Source organism: Eurosta solidaginis, chromosome 5 (assembly GCF_040869045.1).
Source record: "Eurosta solidaginis isolate ZX-2024a chromosome 5, ASM4086904v1, whole genome shotgun sequence".
NCBI classification, from domain to species: domain Eukaryota; kingdom Metazoa; phylum Arthropoda; class Insecta; order Diptera; family Tephritidae; genus Eurosta; species Eurosta solidaginis.
This window is the reverse complement of record NC_090323.1, coordinates 148,459,555-148,477,198: the sequence shown is the minus strand read 5'-3', so window position 1 is coordinate 148,477,198 and position 17,644 is coordinate 148,459,555.

Here is a 17,644-nt window from a genome sequence, read left to right as displayed (position 1 = left end):
AAGTATCTAACGTTTTAAAAGTTCTCGGATCCGAATAATTATCAGGTTCTTTTAAACGTGCCCGAATCCGAAAAATACTCGGTTCTGAAAAAGTATCCTGACCCCAAAAGAGTTTGAAAAAAATACACGGATCCGAAAAATAAGGTTCCTAAAAAGTACCCTGGACCGAAAATTTACTGAGTTTTAAAAGGTATGCGGATTGAAAAATTATCAGAATTTTGAAAATTCCCGGATCCGATAAAATATACCCCTTCAAATCGTATCCGGATTCGGAAAATACCGTGGTTTTAGAAAAGTCCCAGGATCCGAAAATGTATCTGGTTTGTGAAAAGCACTTGCACCTGAAAAACCTTCCGCTTCAAAAATAATACCCGGACGCGGAAAATAGCGGTTTTTTAAAAAGTACGCGGATGCGAAAAAATATCTGTTTCTGAACGACCGCCATGACTCTAAAAACTATAGAGGTTTTAAAAAGTATACTGATCCGAAAGAACAGGTTCATATAAAGTGGCTGGATGCGAAAAAATATCCAGGTATAAAAAGAACTCGCACCCGAAAATCGTCCAGCTTCAAAAGCGTACCCGCGAAAAATACCGCGTTTTTAGCAAGTACCTGAATCCGGAAATGTATACGGTTTTTTAAAAGTACACGGTGTTAAAAAGTAGCCGGGTAGCCGGTCCGAAAAAGTGCGGAGTTCTAATAAGTGCCCGTGTTCAAAAATTACAGGTACATAGTTCTAAAAAACCAACCAGTTTTAAAATAGTACACGGATCTCAGGTTTTTAAAAAATACTCGGATCCGACGAAGTACCAACTTCTAGAAAAGTATCCGGAACAGAAAAGAAGTTAAATTGTGAATCTAAACCAATCTCAACTCCCCTTGAACATGCACAAAAAATGTTATCCAAATGCAGGGATGCACCTTAACGTTAAGCTAATCGTTTATCAAAAAATTTCCACAGTTTCCGTTGAAACACTTCGAAATATTATCGATAAAGAAATTATCAAGATAAATTGTATCTCGTTTTTAACCGAAACGAAAAGCTTTCGTTAACGTTAACGAAAACGTGATACTTTATGTTTGAATTATGCTGGCAATGCTATAGCCATCGTGAAGCCGTAAGGTGGCAACAACGAGCGCACATACACACACAAACTCTATGTAATTTGTTTGTGTAATTCGTTGGTGGTAATGTCAAAAATACTCTGAGAAATGTTCGTACTGTCAAAATTCATGAGAAAAGTTGCAATCAGCTTGGATAATGCTTTCACCTTTATTGACTCCGCCATCAATCAGCTTTGCCAGCATAGTTTGAAATTAATAATCAACATAAACGATTTGATTTCGTTTTGATATGGCAGAAAACGAAACGAAATCATTTCGTTAATTTGACGATCTTAACGTTAATAAACGAAACGAAATGACTTCGTTTCGTTTATTAACGTTGATTATCGTAACGAAATGATATCGTTTCGTTGGTTAAGCATGCCTGTCCAAATGGGAGTTCAGTAATATACATACGCACACAAGAATTATTTATGTACAGAATTATCAATTCGATGCCATTAAAAAAAATTCCTGCATGTACTGGACACATAATTTGACCTGATATTCCTCATGTTCCAGCTTCCCCAAAACTTAAAAACATGATATTGTAAAAATTTTTGGGTTTCCCAGCTAAATTAAATTGACGCGTAGTGAGAAATCTTACTAGCTATACTTTCGAAGTGTCGAAAAAATCATTAATAATCATAATCTTCGCTGGTCCTTATGGGTGGCGAGAAATGCTATGGTGGAAGTGGCGTAGGTTACCGGCGGCGGGGTGGTATTTTTCCGCAAGGTAAACTTCTGGCCCAGACCGGTCGGTACAAACCGATTTCGTTCACTGTCTTGTCAAATTAAATGTTAGCAAATGCTCTGTATAAGAAGAGGGCTTTATTCACCAATAGCAATGGTCGAACAAATTTATAATTTAGTCCTAATAAAATTTATAAAAGAATATGCCCGAAATAATCATTTCCCACTCAGCATTTAGGTGATTAAATTTTGAATATCCCTGCATTTCAATACAATTTGAATACTTTTTCTGACTAAATAATGAGTTATCATACAACTGAATAAAAGAAATAATCAAATATGAATACTTTTGATGATCAAAAACTGAATATAGTTTTTCAATCACATTTTGGAATCATATTTGAATCAAATGTGTTTACTTTAGGTGATCAAAAATTTTAATCATTTTTCATTCAGCTTTCTGTATCTTTTCTGACAATCTTTGTTGACTGAATAATGAACTTTATACTTGTTAAAATTTTACTTTTCATTGAAAATCTTATTTTTTTCACATACACACATTTTTTCAATCATGATTCATGAAGTTCAAAAAAAATATGTATATAAAATTTTTATTATTAAGATATTCTTCAAGACAATGTAATGCAAATGCTGCTCTTGCCCGAAGATTTCCCCAACCATTTCTCCACCTTCGGCTTCCCAGAAAATACATAAATAGTTGGACAATACAAAAGTTGTGAACTCTTTGAACCTGGATATGGCTTCAACATCCCGTACCATATCGTATTTTAAGATGTTGACAATCATAGCTGATGCTGGATGTTGTAGTCGCAGGTGTATATTGGTCTAGTTTATTTGCGAATTACCTTTGGTTCAAACAGCTCACTTTCGTATGCTTTCTTCCCCTGATGAAATAAGATTAGCATGTAGTATCTTATTTTGTATGAGATATGAAGAATAAATGAATGATAATCGCATTCAAAAATGATTCAAAAATCTCAACCAAAATGATTGAAATATGTTCACGAATATGATCAGAAAATGACCGTGAAAAGCATTCAAATATTACTCTAAAACAATTAAAGCCCAATTTTGCAATGATATCAGATATGAACAAAACGCGTTTCGAAATAGGAATCATAAATGGTTATTTAAGAATAATCACATTTATGGTACATTTTTCTCCCGACGATACGTTAATTTTCGAACAGAAAATGCTTTTAAATTTGAACGTTTTTAAACATCTGGGGGTATGATATTTGAATATTTTTTGATCAAAATTTTCAAAAAATGCTGGCTGGGTTATGATTAAAAATAATCCGTTGCAGTCGCGAAATGATCCCAACACAATCCCGAATAGATTCAGAGATAGGCCTGAAATAATTCCGAAACAGTCCTGAGAGTTACCTCGAAATAATTTCCAAATCAATCAGAAACAGTTCCGAAGCTGTCTCGAAATGATGCTCAAACATAACCGAAATAAGTTCGAAGTGACTGCGTAGCGGCTCTGAACTGGTCTACAATAAATTCCAACCACAATCCCGAAACGGTCTGAAATTATGGTTGATCACCAAATACTGTTAGATAAATTGTATTGCATAGGCTTTCGTGGCTTTATGGACAATTGGCTCAAATCATATTTATCAGGAAGAGTGCAGAAAGTAAAGGTTGGCAATTGTTTAAGCAATTCTGTGACAACTACCTTAGGAGTACCCCAAGGGTCTGTTCTAGGTCCAATACTGTTCCTTGTTTATTCGAATTCTTTATTTTCTTTGCCGTTCTATGGCAAGGTTACCGCTTTTGCAGACGACCTTGCTATAGCTTATAGTTCATCGAACTATCTGGATTTGGTAGCAGGCGTCAACTTCGATGCTCATTTGTTGAGAGTGTGGTTTGCTAAACATAAACTGATCGTCAGCAATAAAACTAAACTGATGTCTGATGTATTTCAATTTACATCCAAGAACCTCACCTGATATTGCCATTATATTCCACGCCAGTGACTGCAGACGTTTCTCCCTTAGCAATATGTCGTGCTCTGGTACATCGTTTAATCATGAAACAAATTGTAGCGATAAGTGCTTCCCAATTGAAAGAGTTGATACCTACCAATATCTGGGTGTTTCTGTGGACCAATCCTTAAGTTGGTCAACACATATTTCTCGCCTGAAGGCATACATGCGATCTACTGTGCGCTATTTTTATAGTCTAAGGAGTATATGTTCAAACGCAACGCTGAAGACGCTTTATTACGCTTTGGTTCACTCTAAGCTTCAATATGGCGTATGCTGCTGGGGTGGTGCGTCTTACAGTAAAATCCAGAAACGTCTTACTATTCAAAAATGTGTCATAAGGAAAATATGTAATGTGAACCGTTTCCACCACAGCATGGAGTTGTTTAGAGAGCTGAAAATTCTTCCAGTAAAACACATGTACTATTACAAGACTTTAAAAATATTCTTTATTCGTTGTTGGTATTTACACAGCCTAGTTACGGATAATTATAATTTGAGGCAAAACTCACTCGGACTTGTTGTTGTTCCCACATCTCGTACTACCCATTATAATAACTTTTTTACTATCGTATCTTGTAAAGCTTTCAATACGCTAACTGCGTCTATACGTGTCATTAGAAATATGCGCGAATTTTTAAAACATATCACATCATTTTTATTAGAGCAGTCACAGGACGACATCAAAACTTTGCTGAATTCTACCACTTAGTAATTTAATTTCAACATTTTTATTTTCTATTGTTATACATTTTATTTTACATTTTGTAACTTTAACTTCAACTTATTAACTATTTTCACCCCACACACATTTGTATATATTTATTAATTTTTTCGAGATGGCATTCAAAACTAAAGTTTTAGATAACTTTACAGAATGCCTTACTTTTCTTTCAATTTCAATGTATTAATTTAAGTGGCAATTTTATATATGTAAACATGTAAAAAATTATTTTGATTTGAAAGAAAATGAATAAATCTAATCTAATCTAATCTAATCTAAATTATTCCCGAAATTGTCCCAAAAACAATCTCGAGCTAAAGGTTTCCGAAATGATTTATAAATAGTTCCAAAACAGTCCAGAATAGATCTCCAAGGTAATCCCGAAATAGTCCACAAATGGTGCTTCGTCTCACCATTCCAATATTCATTGGACCGCGATTTCTATGGCCCATATACCAACTATCATTGGCCCAAAGCAAGAATAGAAGTAAAAGATGGATACAAGTTGTTGTTAAAGGGACTGAGAGTTATTCCGATTTAAGTAATAGCTGTTCACTGGGGGTGCCGACGGCGAGGATTCATAATATAGATTTATATGACCCATATTCTTAATATTATATTCGCAGCTCAATAAGTAATCTAAGATCCGTAACGATTAAAAAATACAAAACTTCTTCTATGTGGGACCCCGCCTCCTTTCCAGAAGAACTTTCAAGCATATCGTTTCAGACCAATTAAATTTGATGAAAATCTGTCGCGCCGCGCTGGTGTGATTAAGCCAGAAAGACTAATCTCTGGAAATCTCCACCCAAATTTCCAATATTAATAAGATTCTACGTTTAAGTTTAGTGGCAGTACGTTTCACAAATATCTATAACACTGAGCTTATAATTTTATTCGCCCCTTCATTTCATTCATATTTGCTTCGGCTGCACCAATTTTACGGTTTCACAATGTACTTGTCGTTTGCTCGACTTTGGCTTCTGTAACGCATGCGCATGACTGCATTCATGCTTTCCACTGCATACGACAGCCCCGCTAATAAGCACACATAGTGCTATGTTTGTGTATATGTATTTGTTTGCGCGAATAACTGCCGCTGTGCACTTTAACATTCATCATTTAACATCGCAACTGGTTGTTGGTCTGCCATCTGTTTCCCGTGGTGCGCAACAACTTTGAGCTTTTAGGTTGATTGTGCAATTTACGACACTCTTTTTCGCAGCTTTTCAACCTCCTACGTTGCACACCAACTTTTACTTCGTTACGTACCAAAAAATGCGTGGTATTTTTGAAAAAACGTTTCTTTTCCTCGCTTTTTGTCACATTAAGTATTTGCATATTTATACTCAGCTGAGCAGAGCTCACAGAGTATATTAACTTTGTTCGCATAACGGTAATCCGTAACGGCATAAACTAATCGAGATAGATATAGACTTCTATATATCAAAATGATCTGGGTGAAAAGAGAAATTTATTTAGCCATGTCCGTCCGTCCGTCCGTAAACACATAACTTGAGTAAATTTTGAGGTAACTTGATGAAATTTGATATGTACGTTTATGGGCACTCATCCCAGATCGCTATTTAAAATGATCGAAATCGGACTATAACCACGCCCACTTTTTCGATATCGAAAATTTCGAAAAACCCAGAAAGTGCGATAATTCATTACCAAAGACGGATAAATCGATGAAACTTGGTAGGTGGGTTGACCTTATGACGTGGAATACAAAATTAGTAAAATTTTGGAGAATGGGCATGGTACCGCCCACTTTTGAAAGAAGGTAATTTGAAAGTTTTGCAAGCCGTAATTTGGCAGTCGTTGAAGATATCATGATGAAGTTTAGCAAGAGCGTTACTCCTATTCCTATATGTATGCTAAATAAAAATTAGCAAAATCGGATGACGAACACGCCCGCTTTTTAAAAAAAAAGTTTTTAAGTCAAATTATAACAAAAAATTGCATATCTTTACAGTATATAGGTAAATTATGTCAACATTCAACTGCAGTAATGATATGTTGCAACAAAATGGAAAAATAAAAGAAAATTTCAAAATGGGCGTGGATCCGCCCTTTTTCATTTAATTTTTCTAGTATACTTTTAATGCCATAAGTCAAACAAAAATTAACCAAACCTTGTGAAATTTGGTAGAGGCATAGATTCTGTGACGATAACTGTTTTATGGGTGAAATCGGTTGAAGCCACGGCCAGTTTTTATACACAGTCGGCCGTCTGTCCTTCCATTCGGCCCTTAGCACGATAACTAGAGCAAAAATTGATATATCTTTACTAAACTTAGTTCAGGTACTTATCTGAACTCACTTTATCTTGGTATGAAAAATGGCCGAAATCCGACTATGACCACGCCCACTTTTGCGATATCGAAACTTACGAAAAATGAAAAAAAAGCCATAATTCTATACCAAATATGAAAAAAGGGATGAAACATTACAATTGGATTGGGTTATTGACGCAAAACGAAAAAACTTTGTCAAATGGGTGTGACACCTTTCATATTAAGTAGAATAAAAGGAAAAAGTTCTGCAGGGCGAAATCAAAAGCCCTTGGAATCTTGGCAGGAATACTGTTCATTGTATTACATATATAAATAAATTAGCGGTACCCGACAGATAATGTTCTCGGTCACCCTGGCCCACATTTTGGTCGATATCTCGAAAACGCCTTCACATGTACAACTAAGGGCCATTCCCTTTTAAAATACTCATTAACGCCTTTCATTTGATTCCATATCATACAAGCACATTCTGGAGTCACCCGTGGTCCACGTTTATGGCGATATCCCGAAATGGCGTCCACCTATAGAACTATGGCCAACTCCCTTTTAAAATACTCTTTAATACCTTCCATTTGATACACATGTCATACAAACACATTCCAGGGTTACCTTATGTTCATTTTGCTAAATGGTGATTTTCCCTTATTTTGCCTCCAAAGCTCTCAGCTGAGTATGAAATGTTCGGTTACACCCGAACTTAGCCTTCCTTACTTGTTTTATATTTATTTTGTGTTTTCCCATTTGTAAAATGGATATATGTTGGTTTTTTATTACTTTCATTTATTCACATTTTTATGTACTTTGTTACTCTTTTGCAGTTAAATTTTGTTGTGGTGAAGAAGATATTAAAGAGGTTGGTTTTAAATTTAAAAAAATTATTTACTGAGTTGTTTTGCATATTTATGAGTTGTATCCTTTTAAAGCGAATTTTTTTTAAAGCACTGGTCGAAGATTTTTTAGAATTAATGAGCTTAACACCGGTAAATAATAATTGTTATTCAGTTATTGTTTTTGCGTTTTATTGGGAAAATTGGGCCGAAAATTACAAAATTCAAATTTGGGTAATTAATAGGCTCTTGTTTTTAGGTAAGGGGTGGACAAGCCATAGAGCAACAAATCCCTTATCCACATTCAAGGTACAAATAACCACAACGGCTTCCGTCGTTTATCGGATACAATTTCCAGGGCATTAAAAGCACCAATTTAAATTTTACTAAACATCATGACGCAATAAAACCAGACAGGCGAAATCATTAGATAAACAACAACAATTTGAAGGCTCCTTAATACGGTCATGAATTTTAAAGTAGTAGGGAGGGTAAATTTTTGGTACTATTTTGCTACATTTTTACTACCTTAATAAGTACTGTGCAGAAGAAAGTAAAAGAGAAGAGAAAATGGGAAAAAGGTAGAGAAAGTTGGACAAGTTAAGAGAACAAAAGGATGAGAGAGAGTGAGAGTAAAAATTAAGAATAAGCGTAATGGTTTGACATAAAGTTGTAAAAAGAGGTTAGTAGAAAGAGTAAGAATAATATAAGGATAAGATTTAGAGTTATAGTGATAGTTAGATTTAGATAAGGGCAAGGGAAGGATGTGTAGGAGGAAAAATGGGAAGATTTACGGAAGAATGAAAGGAATGGGGAAGTTGAATGGCCCGATTAAGGTTTACTAGACAATGCAGAGGGAAGAGGAAACAAGAGAGGAAGAGAAGGGTTATCCGGAGGGGAGCCAGGTATATGGATAGAGAAATTCGGAATCATGTCTGTCGGGTTTGATCATACGGCTATTTCATGTTTGGCTAAACGTTTCCATGGTCAGCCAAAGCTGTTCAAAGTAAAGTTCTGATCAGCCACATATATTTTTTTTGCCATCAATGAATTTCTATAAGCTCTGATTATTTGAAGCATCGTCAAGGTATACGGCTTTGTTTTCGTTAAGCGCCTTCTAATTCTAGAAGAAAGCCTTCATACTTTCAAATATGCATTTTCAAATTATCTAAAATCAAATACGATTGCCTAACGAGCATTTCCTTTACACAATTATTTAACATATTTATTGGCGAAATTCGCTAGATGACTTGGCAGACAACGTTAAATTTGAATTTAAATTTGCATTGCATACTCATTTTCTAAGTATTATTCGAGCATGTATGTATGTATGTATTAGAAAATGCTCTTGCAAGCAATGAGTTAGCTTGACATGCAACAGTGTATGAGTACACTTTAAATGGAATACGTGGAACTGCAAATCCAAAAAACCTCTTACTTTGTTACTCTTTGCGGCTACACATTTCGCTGAAAATTTCGTGCATTTATGCAAAATCACCCGATTAAGTTGTATGCACTCAAATCGAAATTATATGCAAATTTCCACGCCAACTCAAAATGACGCAAAATAAGAAATTCATAGATTCAAATGCGTTTCAACGTCATTTCGGCTTAAGTGGTTTGTTGTGCGATTTCTGTTTTCTTTTTCACGTTTGCTTTCTTGTTTGCGTGACATCACACTCACGTGCAGATGACGCTTATTTGTTATGCTTAAGTTGTTGCATGTTGCACCATCTTCTTCTTCTTCTTCGTTTGCGTTCAAAACTCGCTGGGTCCTATTTCAATTTTAGTATTCATGAAATTCTCAAGTGAAATCCTTTTCATACAATTTTCCAAGTAAATATAACTGACATATGTGACAGCATTATTTAGTATAAAGTACCAATGAACAACGAAAGGAAAATTCTCTATTTGAAAAAGGCTTTTTGTTTGTGTGACGTCTAAACATAGTTCGACTTCCTGACATATATTTTTCGACCAATCTTCAAATTCGGTTCTTATTTGCTTTACGTTTAGTTTCGAATAAAAAGCAATGCCAAAAATAAAATTCAGAATTTTCCTACCGTTGTTAATTGAATTCTCATATTGATTTGAGATGGGTTTGAGAAAATTAGTGGGAGGGGTGACATAAGGTCAACGACCATAAAGACAACATGTCTTATGGCCACCTCAAAAGGCATATAGGTGAGTTGAAGCTGTCACCACATGAAATCGTCAGGGCGTCACATATCAAACGGTCAAAGATATTGATATTATGGCCATTTTGCGTTTCTGACGGAGTCATAAAGTCTACTCATATTCTCTCAAGCGGTGAAAAGTTAAAACATTTTGTTTTGTATTTGCAGTTATTAAAATACTAACAGCTATAGAGTTTACGGAGAGGTTATAAAACCTTAGGACCATTTCAATTAGCCACAAGATCCATGGAAGTTATGACGAGATGAAGTAATCACGACATCAAAATGTCAACGATATTGGCAGTATGGTCGTTCTGCTTTTCAGAAATTGTATTAAAGTCAACTCATATTTTTTCAAGAATCCGCAAAGTCAATTTATCTTGTTTCGTATTGAATTTGAAGGGGTGATAAAAAGTCAACGGTCATAAAGGCCATTGAGTTTTTGACCACTATGAAAGGCCATAAGATAAATTGAAATGTTCACAGCGTCGAATTTCAAATGGTTAAATTGTAAACGATATTAGCCAGTATGACCATACTGTTTTTCTGGTATGGTCAAAAATTCAACTAATATTTCCTCAAGTGGCTTTTTTCGCACCTCCATGTCTTAAAATGTTAAAAACTGACTTATTTATAGTCACGTCTTATTATTTCTGCAGTCTAGGAATGGAACTTTTAAAATTAGAATGCGTTAATTGATTCCTGCGGAATTTTATGCGACCCTGTTACAGCTTTATTTTAATTTTATTGCAGTGAATAAATCAATTTAAAAACTGGTTCGAGCAGGCTTTCTCTGAAATAAAAGCAACTTATTCAACTTAAGTATGGTGGAGTAAGAAATATTACGAAACGGTCATAAGGTCAAACGGAACTTTCTAAAATCGTCATTAAGTCAAATTTAAAAAAGTAGAAAAGTCCAATTATCTTATGGTTTGAAGTGATCATTGGGCTTATTGACCTTATGGTGATTTAAAGTGGTCATAAGGATAATTGACCTCAAAGCCGTTGACTTTATGTCAACCAACCTTAAAAATTCTCTTTTTAGTTGGATAGGCAATTGACCTTATTTCCATTTGAAATTATCGTAAGTCCAGTAGACCTTACAGCCGTATTTTTATGTACTTTAATTTTTTTTGAAATCTACTATAAAAAAAACGGAGCAAAATAAAAATAAAAGTATGCGAATCAGTGAATTTTCACTTTAGCAGATGATTTCAACTATTATTATTTTTTACATTACATACATATGTGGCAATACGCAAGGGGAAAATAAAATATATGGGCTATTCACGTTAGCCTCCTTATCAAGTAATCTGTTTAGAAATTATTTTTGTCTAATGTATTTTATTTTTGTAATAGAGTAAACAAAATATTTTAACAGCTATAAGCTTCAAATTTCACCGATTGCTTACGTATATAGTGTATATTATTGTGTAAAAAAATCGCAGAGATCACTTATATATATAATATATAGATAATGATATATATAGTATATATATAGTATATATATATCTATTTTTTTTTTTGCAATTTCAGCCCCATTTTACCAGCTAGAAGCTTCAAATTTCACCAAATGCTTACGTATATAGCATATATTGTTGTCTGAAAAAATCATTGAGATCGGTGGTATATATAGTATATATCTCATACAACCGATTGTTCAGATAAGAAACTTTGCGCAATTTCTGCCCCGTTTTAACAGCTAGAAGCTTCAAATTTCACCAAATCCTTACGTATATAGCATATATTGTTGTCTGAAAAAATCATTGGGATCGGTGGTATATATAGTAAATATCTCATACAACCGATTGTTCAGATAAGAAACTTTGCGCAATTTCTGCCACATTTTAACAGCTAGAAGGTTCAAATTTCACCAAATGCTTACGTATATAGCATATGTATATTGTTGTCTGAAAAAAACATAAAGATCGGTGGTATATATATTATATACCCCATATAAACTGTAATTTTTGCCCCCTTTTTACGGCTAGAAGCTTCAAAATTCATCAAATTTCATCAAATAGTTACGTTTGCGTCATATATTGCTATTCGTAGTCATAGTTTTTACACGCAGACCACAAAAAACCTGAAACTTTGCATCCTCACACAAAGTACCTACCTATTTTTATACTCAGTTGAGCAGAGCTCACAGAGTATATTAACTTTGTTTGGATAACGGTTGGTTGTACAGCTATAAAGGAATCGAGATAGATATAGACTTCCATATATCAAAATCATCAGTATCGAAAAAAAATTCGATTGAGCCATGTCCGTCCGTCCGTCTGTCCGTTAACACGATAACTTGAGTAAATTTTGAGGTATCTTGAAATTTGGTATGTAGGTTCCCGGGCACTCATCTCAGATCGCTATTTAAAATGAACGATATCGGACAATAACCACGCCCAATTTTTCGATATCGAAAATTTCGAAAAATCGATAAGGTGCGATAATTCATTACCAAATACGGATTGAATGAACGGATGAAACTTGGTAGGTGAGTTGAACTTATGACGCAGAATAGAAAACTGGTAAAATTTTGGACAATGGGCGTGGCACCGCCCTCTTTTAAAAGAAGGTAATTTAGAAGTTTTGCAAGCTGTAATTTGGCAGTCGTTGAAGATATCATGATCAAATTTGGCAGGAACGTTACTCTTATTACTATATGTCTGCTTAATAAAAATTAGCAAAATCGGAGAACGACCACGCCCACTTTTTGAAAAAAAATTTTTTTAATTCAAATTTTAAAATAAAAGTAAATATCTTTACAGTATATAAGTAAATTATGCCAACATTCAACTCCAACTCCAGTAATTATATGGTGCAACAAAGTACAAAGATAAAAGAAAATTTCAAAATGGGCGTGGCTCCTCCCTTATTCATTTAATTTGTCTAGGATACTATTAATGCCATAAGTCGAACAAAAATTGACCAATCCTTGTGAAATTTGGTAAAGGCTTAGACTCTAGGACGATAACTGTTTTCTGTGAAAAAGGGCGAAATCGGTTGAAGCCACGCCCAGTTTTTATACACAGTCGACCGTCTGTCCTTCCGCTCGGCCATTAACGCGATAACTTGAGCAAAAATCGATATATCTTTACTAAACTCAGTTCACGTACTTATCTGAACTCGCTTTGTATTGGTGTAAAAAATGGCCTAAATCCGACTATGACCACGCCCACTTTTTCGATATCGAAAATTACGAAAAATTTAAAAAATACCATAATTATATACCAAATACGAAAAAAGGGATGAAACATGGTAATTGTATTGGTCTATTGACGCAAAATATAACTTTAGAAAAAAACTTGGTAAAATGGGTGTGACACCTACCATATTAAGTAGAAGAAAATGAAAAGCTTTTGCAGGGCGAAATCAAAAGCCCTTGTAATCTTGGAAGGAATACTGTTCGTAGTATTACATATATAAATAAATTAGCGGTACCCGACAGATAATGTTCTGGATCACCCTGTTCCACATTTTGGTCGATATCTCGAAAACGCCTTCACATATACAACTCACTCCCTTTTAAAACCCTCACTAACACCTTTCATTTGATACCCATATCGTACAAACAAATTCTAGAGTCACCTCTGGTCCACCTTTATGGCGATATCTCGAGAAGGCGTACACCTATAGAACTAAGGCCCACGCCCTTTTAAAATACTCATTAACACCTTTCATTTGATACCCATATCGTACAACAAATTCTAGAGTACCCCTGGTCCACCTTTATGTCGATATCTCGAAAAGGCGTCCACCTATAGAACTAAGGTCCACGCCCTTTTAAAATACTCATTAACACCTTTCATTTGATACCCATATAGTACAAACAAATTCTAGAGTCACCCCTGGTCCACCTTTATGGGGATATCTCGAAAAGGCGTCCACATATAGAACTAAGACCCACGCCCTCTTAAAATACTCATTGACACCTTTCATTTGATACTCATATCGTACAAACAAATTCTAGAGTCACCCCTGGTCCATCTTTATGGCGATATCTCGAAAAGGCGTCCACATATAGAACTAAGGCCCACGCCCTCTTAAAATACTCATTAACACCTTTCATTTGATACTCATATCGTACAAAATAAATTCTAGAGTCACCCCTGGTCCATCTTTATGGCGATATCTCGAAAAGGCGTCCACATATAGAACTAAGGCCCACGCCCTCTTAAAATACTCATTGACACCTTTCATTTGATACTCATATCGTACAAACAAATTCTAGAGTCACCCCTGGTCCATCTTTATGGCGATATCTCGAAAAGGCGTCCACATATAGAACTAAGGCCCACGCCCTCTTAAAATACTCATTAACACCTTTCATTTGATACCCATATCGTACAAACAAATTCTAGAGTCACCCCTGGTCCACCTTTATGTCGATTTCTCGAAAAGGCGTCCACCTAAAGAACTAAGGCCTACTCCCTTTTAAAATATTCATTAACACCTTTCATTTGATACCCATATAGTACAAACAAATTCTAGAGTCACCCCTGGTCCACCTTTATGGCCATATCTCGAAAAGGCGTCCACATATAGAACTAAGGCCCACTGTAGCATTATACGTCATACACACTGTAATGTAGCATTATGCTATACCCACTGTAACACACTTGCAATAATACTCATCATAAACTCGAAATATATTTTAGTAATAATCATATAACAATATTGTCCAACATAAATTATTGAACTAACCCAGACGGTAAACCAACATAAATGGAATGCCGAATATGAGACCCATTTCCATTCACAGCTAATAAATTTTGAGTATACATACAAACATACAACCCATTGTGGGAAAATACAAAAACACTCAAATTGATCTGCTGACGTTGCTAAACAACATGTACAAACCTAGATGTATGGAGCCATGCATACAAAACTACATGTATACAAAGACTGTATACAAACGTACATGTATGCATACTCCATTTCCTAGGTACTTATTTTTAGTTATTAGTATTAAGATATTTATGAATGTATAGGTTAAGTCAATTACTATAAAAGACAAGAATTTATTTAATAGAAGGGGAGATTTAATGTCGCACCATCAAACGTGCAACGTCTTTTAATTTCTAACACTTCATGGCGATCCTGCCAGCCTGATCTTTAATTAGCTGAAAATTTGCTCTTAAGCAAAATTCGCTAGATCTCGCTGAAGGGAAGATCCTGCCAGACTAGATATAAAATTGGTAAAACTGCTAAGAATCTAGCTGGAGGAGACCGTGCAAGATTTAAACAAACAGTAAATTCATTAAATTCTGCCAATAAGGCAAAAGGAACAAATTTCCTTTTTAAGAAATTTTGATTGCCATGTTCAAAAATCGAGCGAAGGGCGTGAAGTGAAAGGAGCGCGCAGGTGAAGTGGAATATACACCCAGAATAAAAGCATTAGGCGTGAAGTGAAAGGAGCGCGCAGGTGAAGTGGAATATACACCCAGAATAAAAGCATTAGGCGTGAAGTGAAAGGAGCGCGCAGGTGAAGTGGAATATACACCCAGAATAAAAGCATTAAGCGTGAAGTGAAAGGAGCGCGCAGGTGAAGTGGAATATACACCCAGAATAAAAGCATTAGGCGTGAAGTGAAATATATACCACAGGATCCCGGCATTGGACGTGAATAACAAGCTGGACAATTAAATAAAAATGTCTTAGAATAAGTATGTATATAACATTTAGAATCAATTGAGCGGCCTCAGGGACGCTAAGCCATTAGCAAAAACGAAAGTTTTTGCTTAGGATTAAAAAAAAAAAAAAAGGGAAAATTTAAACTAAAACAAAAGTATGTACGAATAACTTCTTTGGACCTCGAAAAAAAAAAAATTGATAGTATAAAAATCTAAATTGTTAAAATTTAAATTAGGAGGAAAATTAAAACTACTTATTGAAAAAAAAAGTAAAAATTTCTTATTCAAAAAAAAAAAAAAGCTAAAATGCTAAAAATCCTAAATTAAACTTTTATAAAAAAAACATTCAAGTAAATTGGAATGTTTAGGAGACCTCTGTAAAATAGTAAATCAACTTCAGACAGTCCACCTATCCTCTAAAGAAAGCCCATAGAACATTTTTAAACATCACCATAACTACTAAAATGCAAAGAAACTCCTCAGATCTTCCTCTCTATTGGTGGGACGAAAATACCCGACACATTAGGGACCTACCCATAGAACTAGAAGGTTTAAAGAAATTGTGGAAAATAATAGGTATGGAAAGGGAACCCACAATTGAGGACATTATAAACCCCACTACCAGGGTGGAAGAAATAATGCGTATGATGAGGAAAGTGTTCCCCAACAATTCCAAATGTTAGGTAGCACCTGAAAAAAAAATTTTATAAAACAAAAATATCTAACTTCCTATTAAAACCTTCAAGATGTCTTGGTGGACAAAAATAGTCCAAGGCATTATGGTAGCCATAGCTGGCTACGAAGTAGGAAAAGAAAGCTCTGAAATAAGAGATAATAAAATAATCAAGTATGAGCCATCAACTAGGGTAGATACAGAAAGTACTCCGAACATCCCGGATGTTTGGTTAGCAATTATAGGTTGCGTATTCATGCTATTAATCATCACAATAGCCATAATGCTCAAAAACTATATGAAGCACAAATTTAGGCAGGTTAAACCCGCCACAACTCGTATCTAACCCATTACCAGTACCAAACCAAAGCTGAGGAAGAGCGATAAATTCAAATAAATCCCAAATAGTAAACCTAAAAATGTCACAATCGACAGTAAAAGCAACACTGCCTAAAGTGAACAGCAAATCAAAAAAAAAAATTTCGCATAACTCCTTTTATGGCTCCTGACAAAAATGGTCATGAAGCAATAGGAAATTTTAGGTCAGTGGAAATAGGCAAAAATTAAGAAACTTTTAAAACCAGCCCATAACAACAAAAAAAAAAATAATGAAGGATAGTCACAAAGAGAACCTATAAAAATATAAGTGAAGCGCTATACAAATTTGCAATAAGACATGTCGCGCTCGTTTTCATCTTAGGATAGAAAAATGGTAGCGTAGGAAATACAAGAAACCTGATTGTGGATGATAAAATTGACTTAGGACAATTACTTATCAGGCTGTACACACGTTGTACAAATGCCGCCAATCTAGGACTTGGTATTTATAAGAAAATCACAATTGTCCTAAGGGACAAATTGGTGGAAAATGATTATTTACTCGAGTAGGCAAATTTAAAATAATAAAAGTAGGTATCCAAATTCTCTAAGATCAAACAATTGCACAAACCCAAAAAGGTTGTGAAAGTGACAAGTCCCGGTATAAAAATAAATTCTTCATAAAAGTCATGACGATTCTGTCTTGGTGGCCGCTGCAGAAATCGCATGACAAATAAGATCAAAGAAATAGCTGGAAAATATGAAATTATGGAAAAAAAAAGAACATTTAAAAATACGAAAATTTTTTTTTCCACCCACTGTACCTTCCACTTAACTATTAATGGTGCCACTACCAATACATAACTGCCCGCTCTTCCATCAGCAACCCCTCTATTTTTTATGCAATTATTACAGATTTACCTTATTATGAATGAAAAATGTCAATAAAAAAAAAATAAAAAATATTTTCCTTGAATAATATGCGGAATTAGTTTGATAAAATAAAATAAATACATTCATTTATTGCCTAGGTCTAATAAGTCCATATTTTTACATATTAGGAAAATAGTTTACTTTAACCCCAATAGATTAGAAATTATTAGTAGCAAAATTTCTTTTTCTCTAACCCTAGGTAGATAAATAATAAAAATTATTCAATAACTTATTTACATAGAAAAAA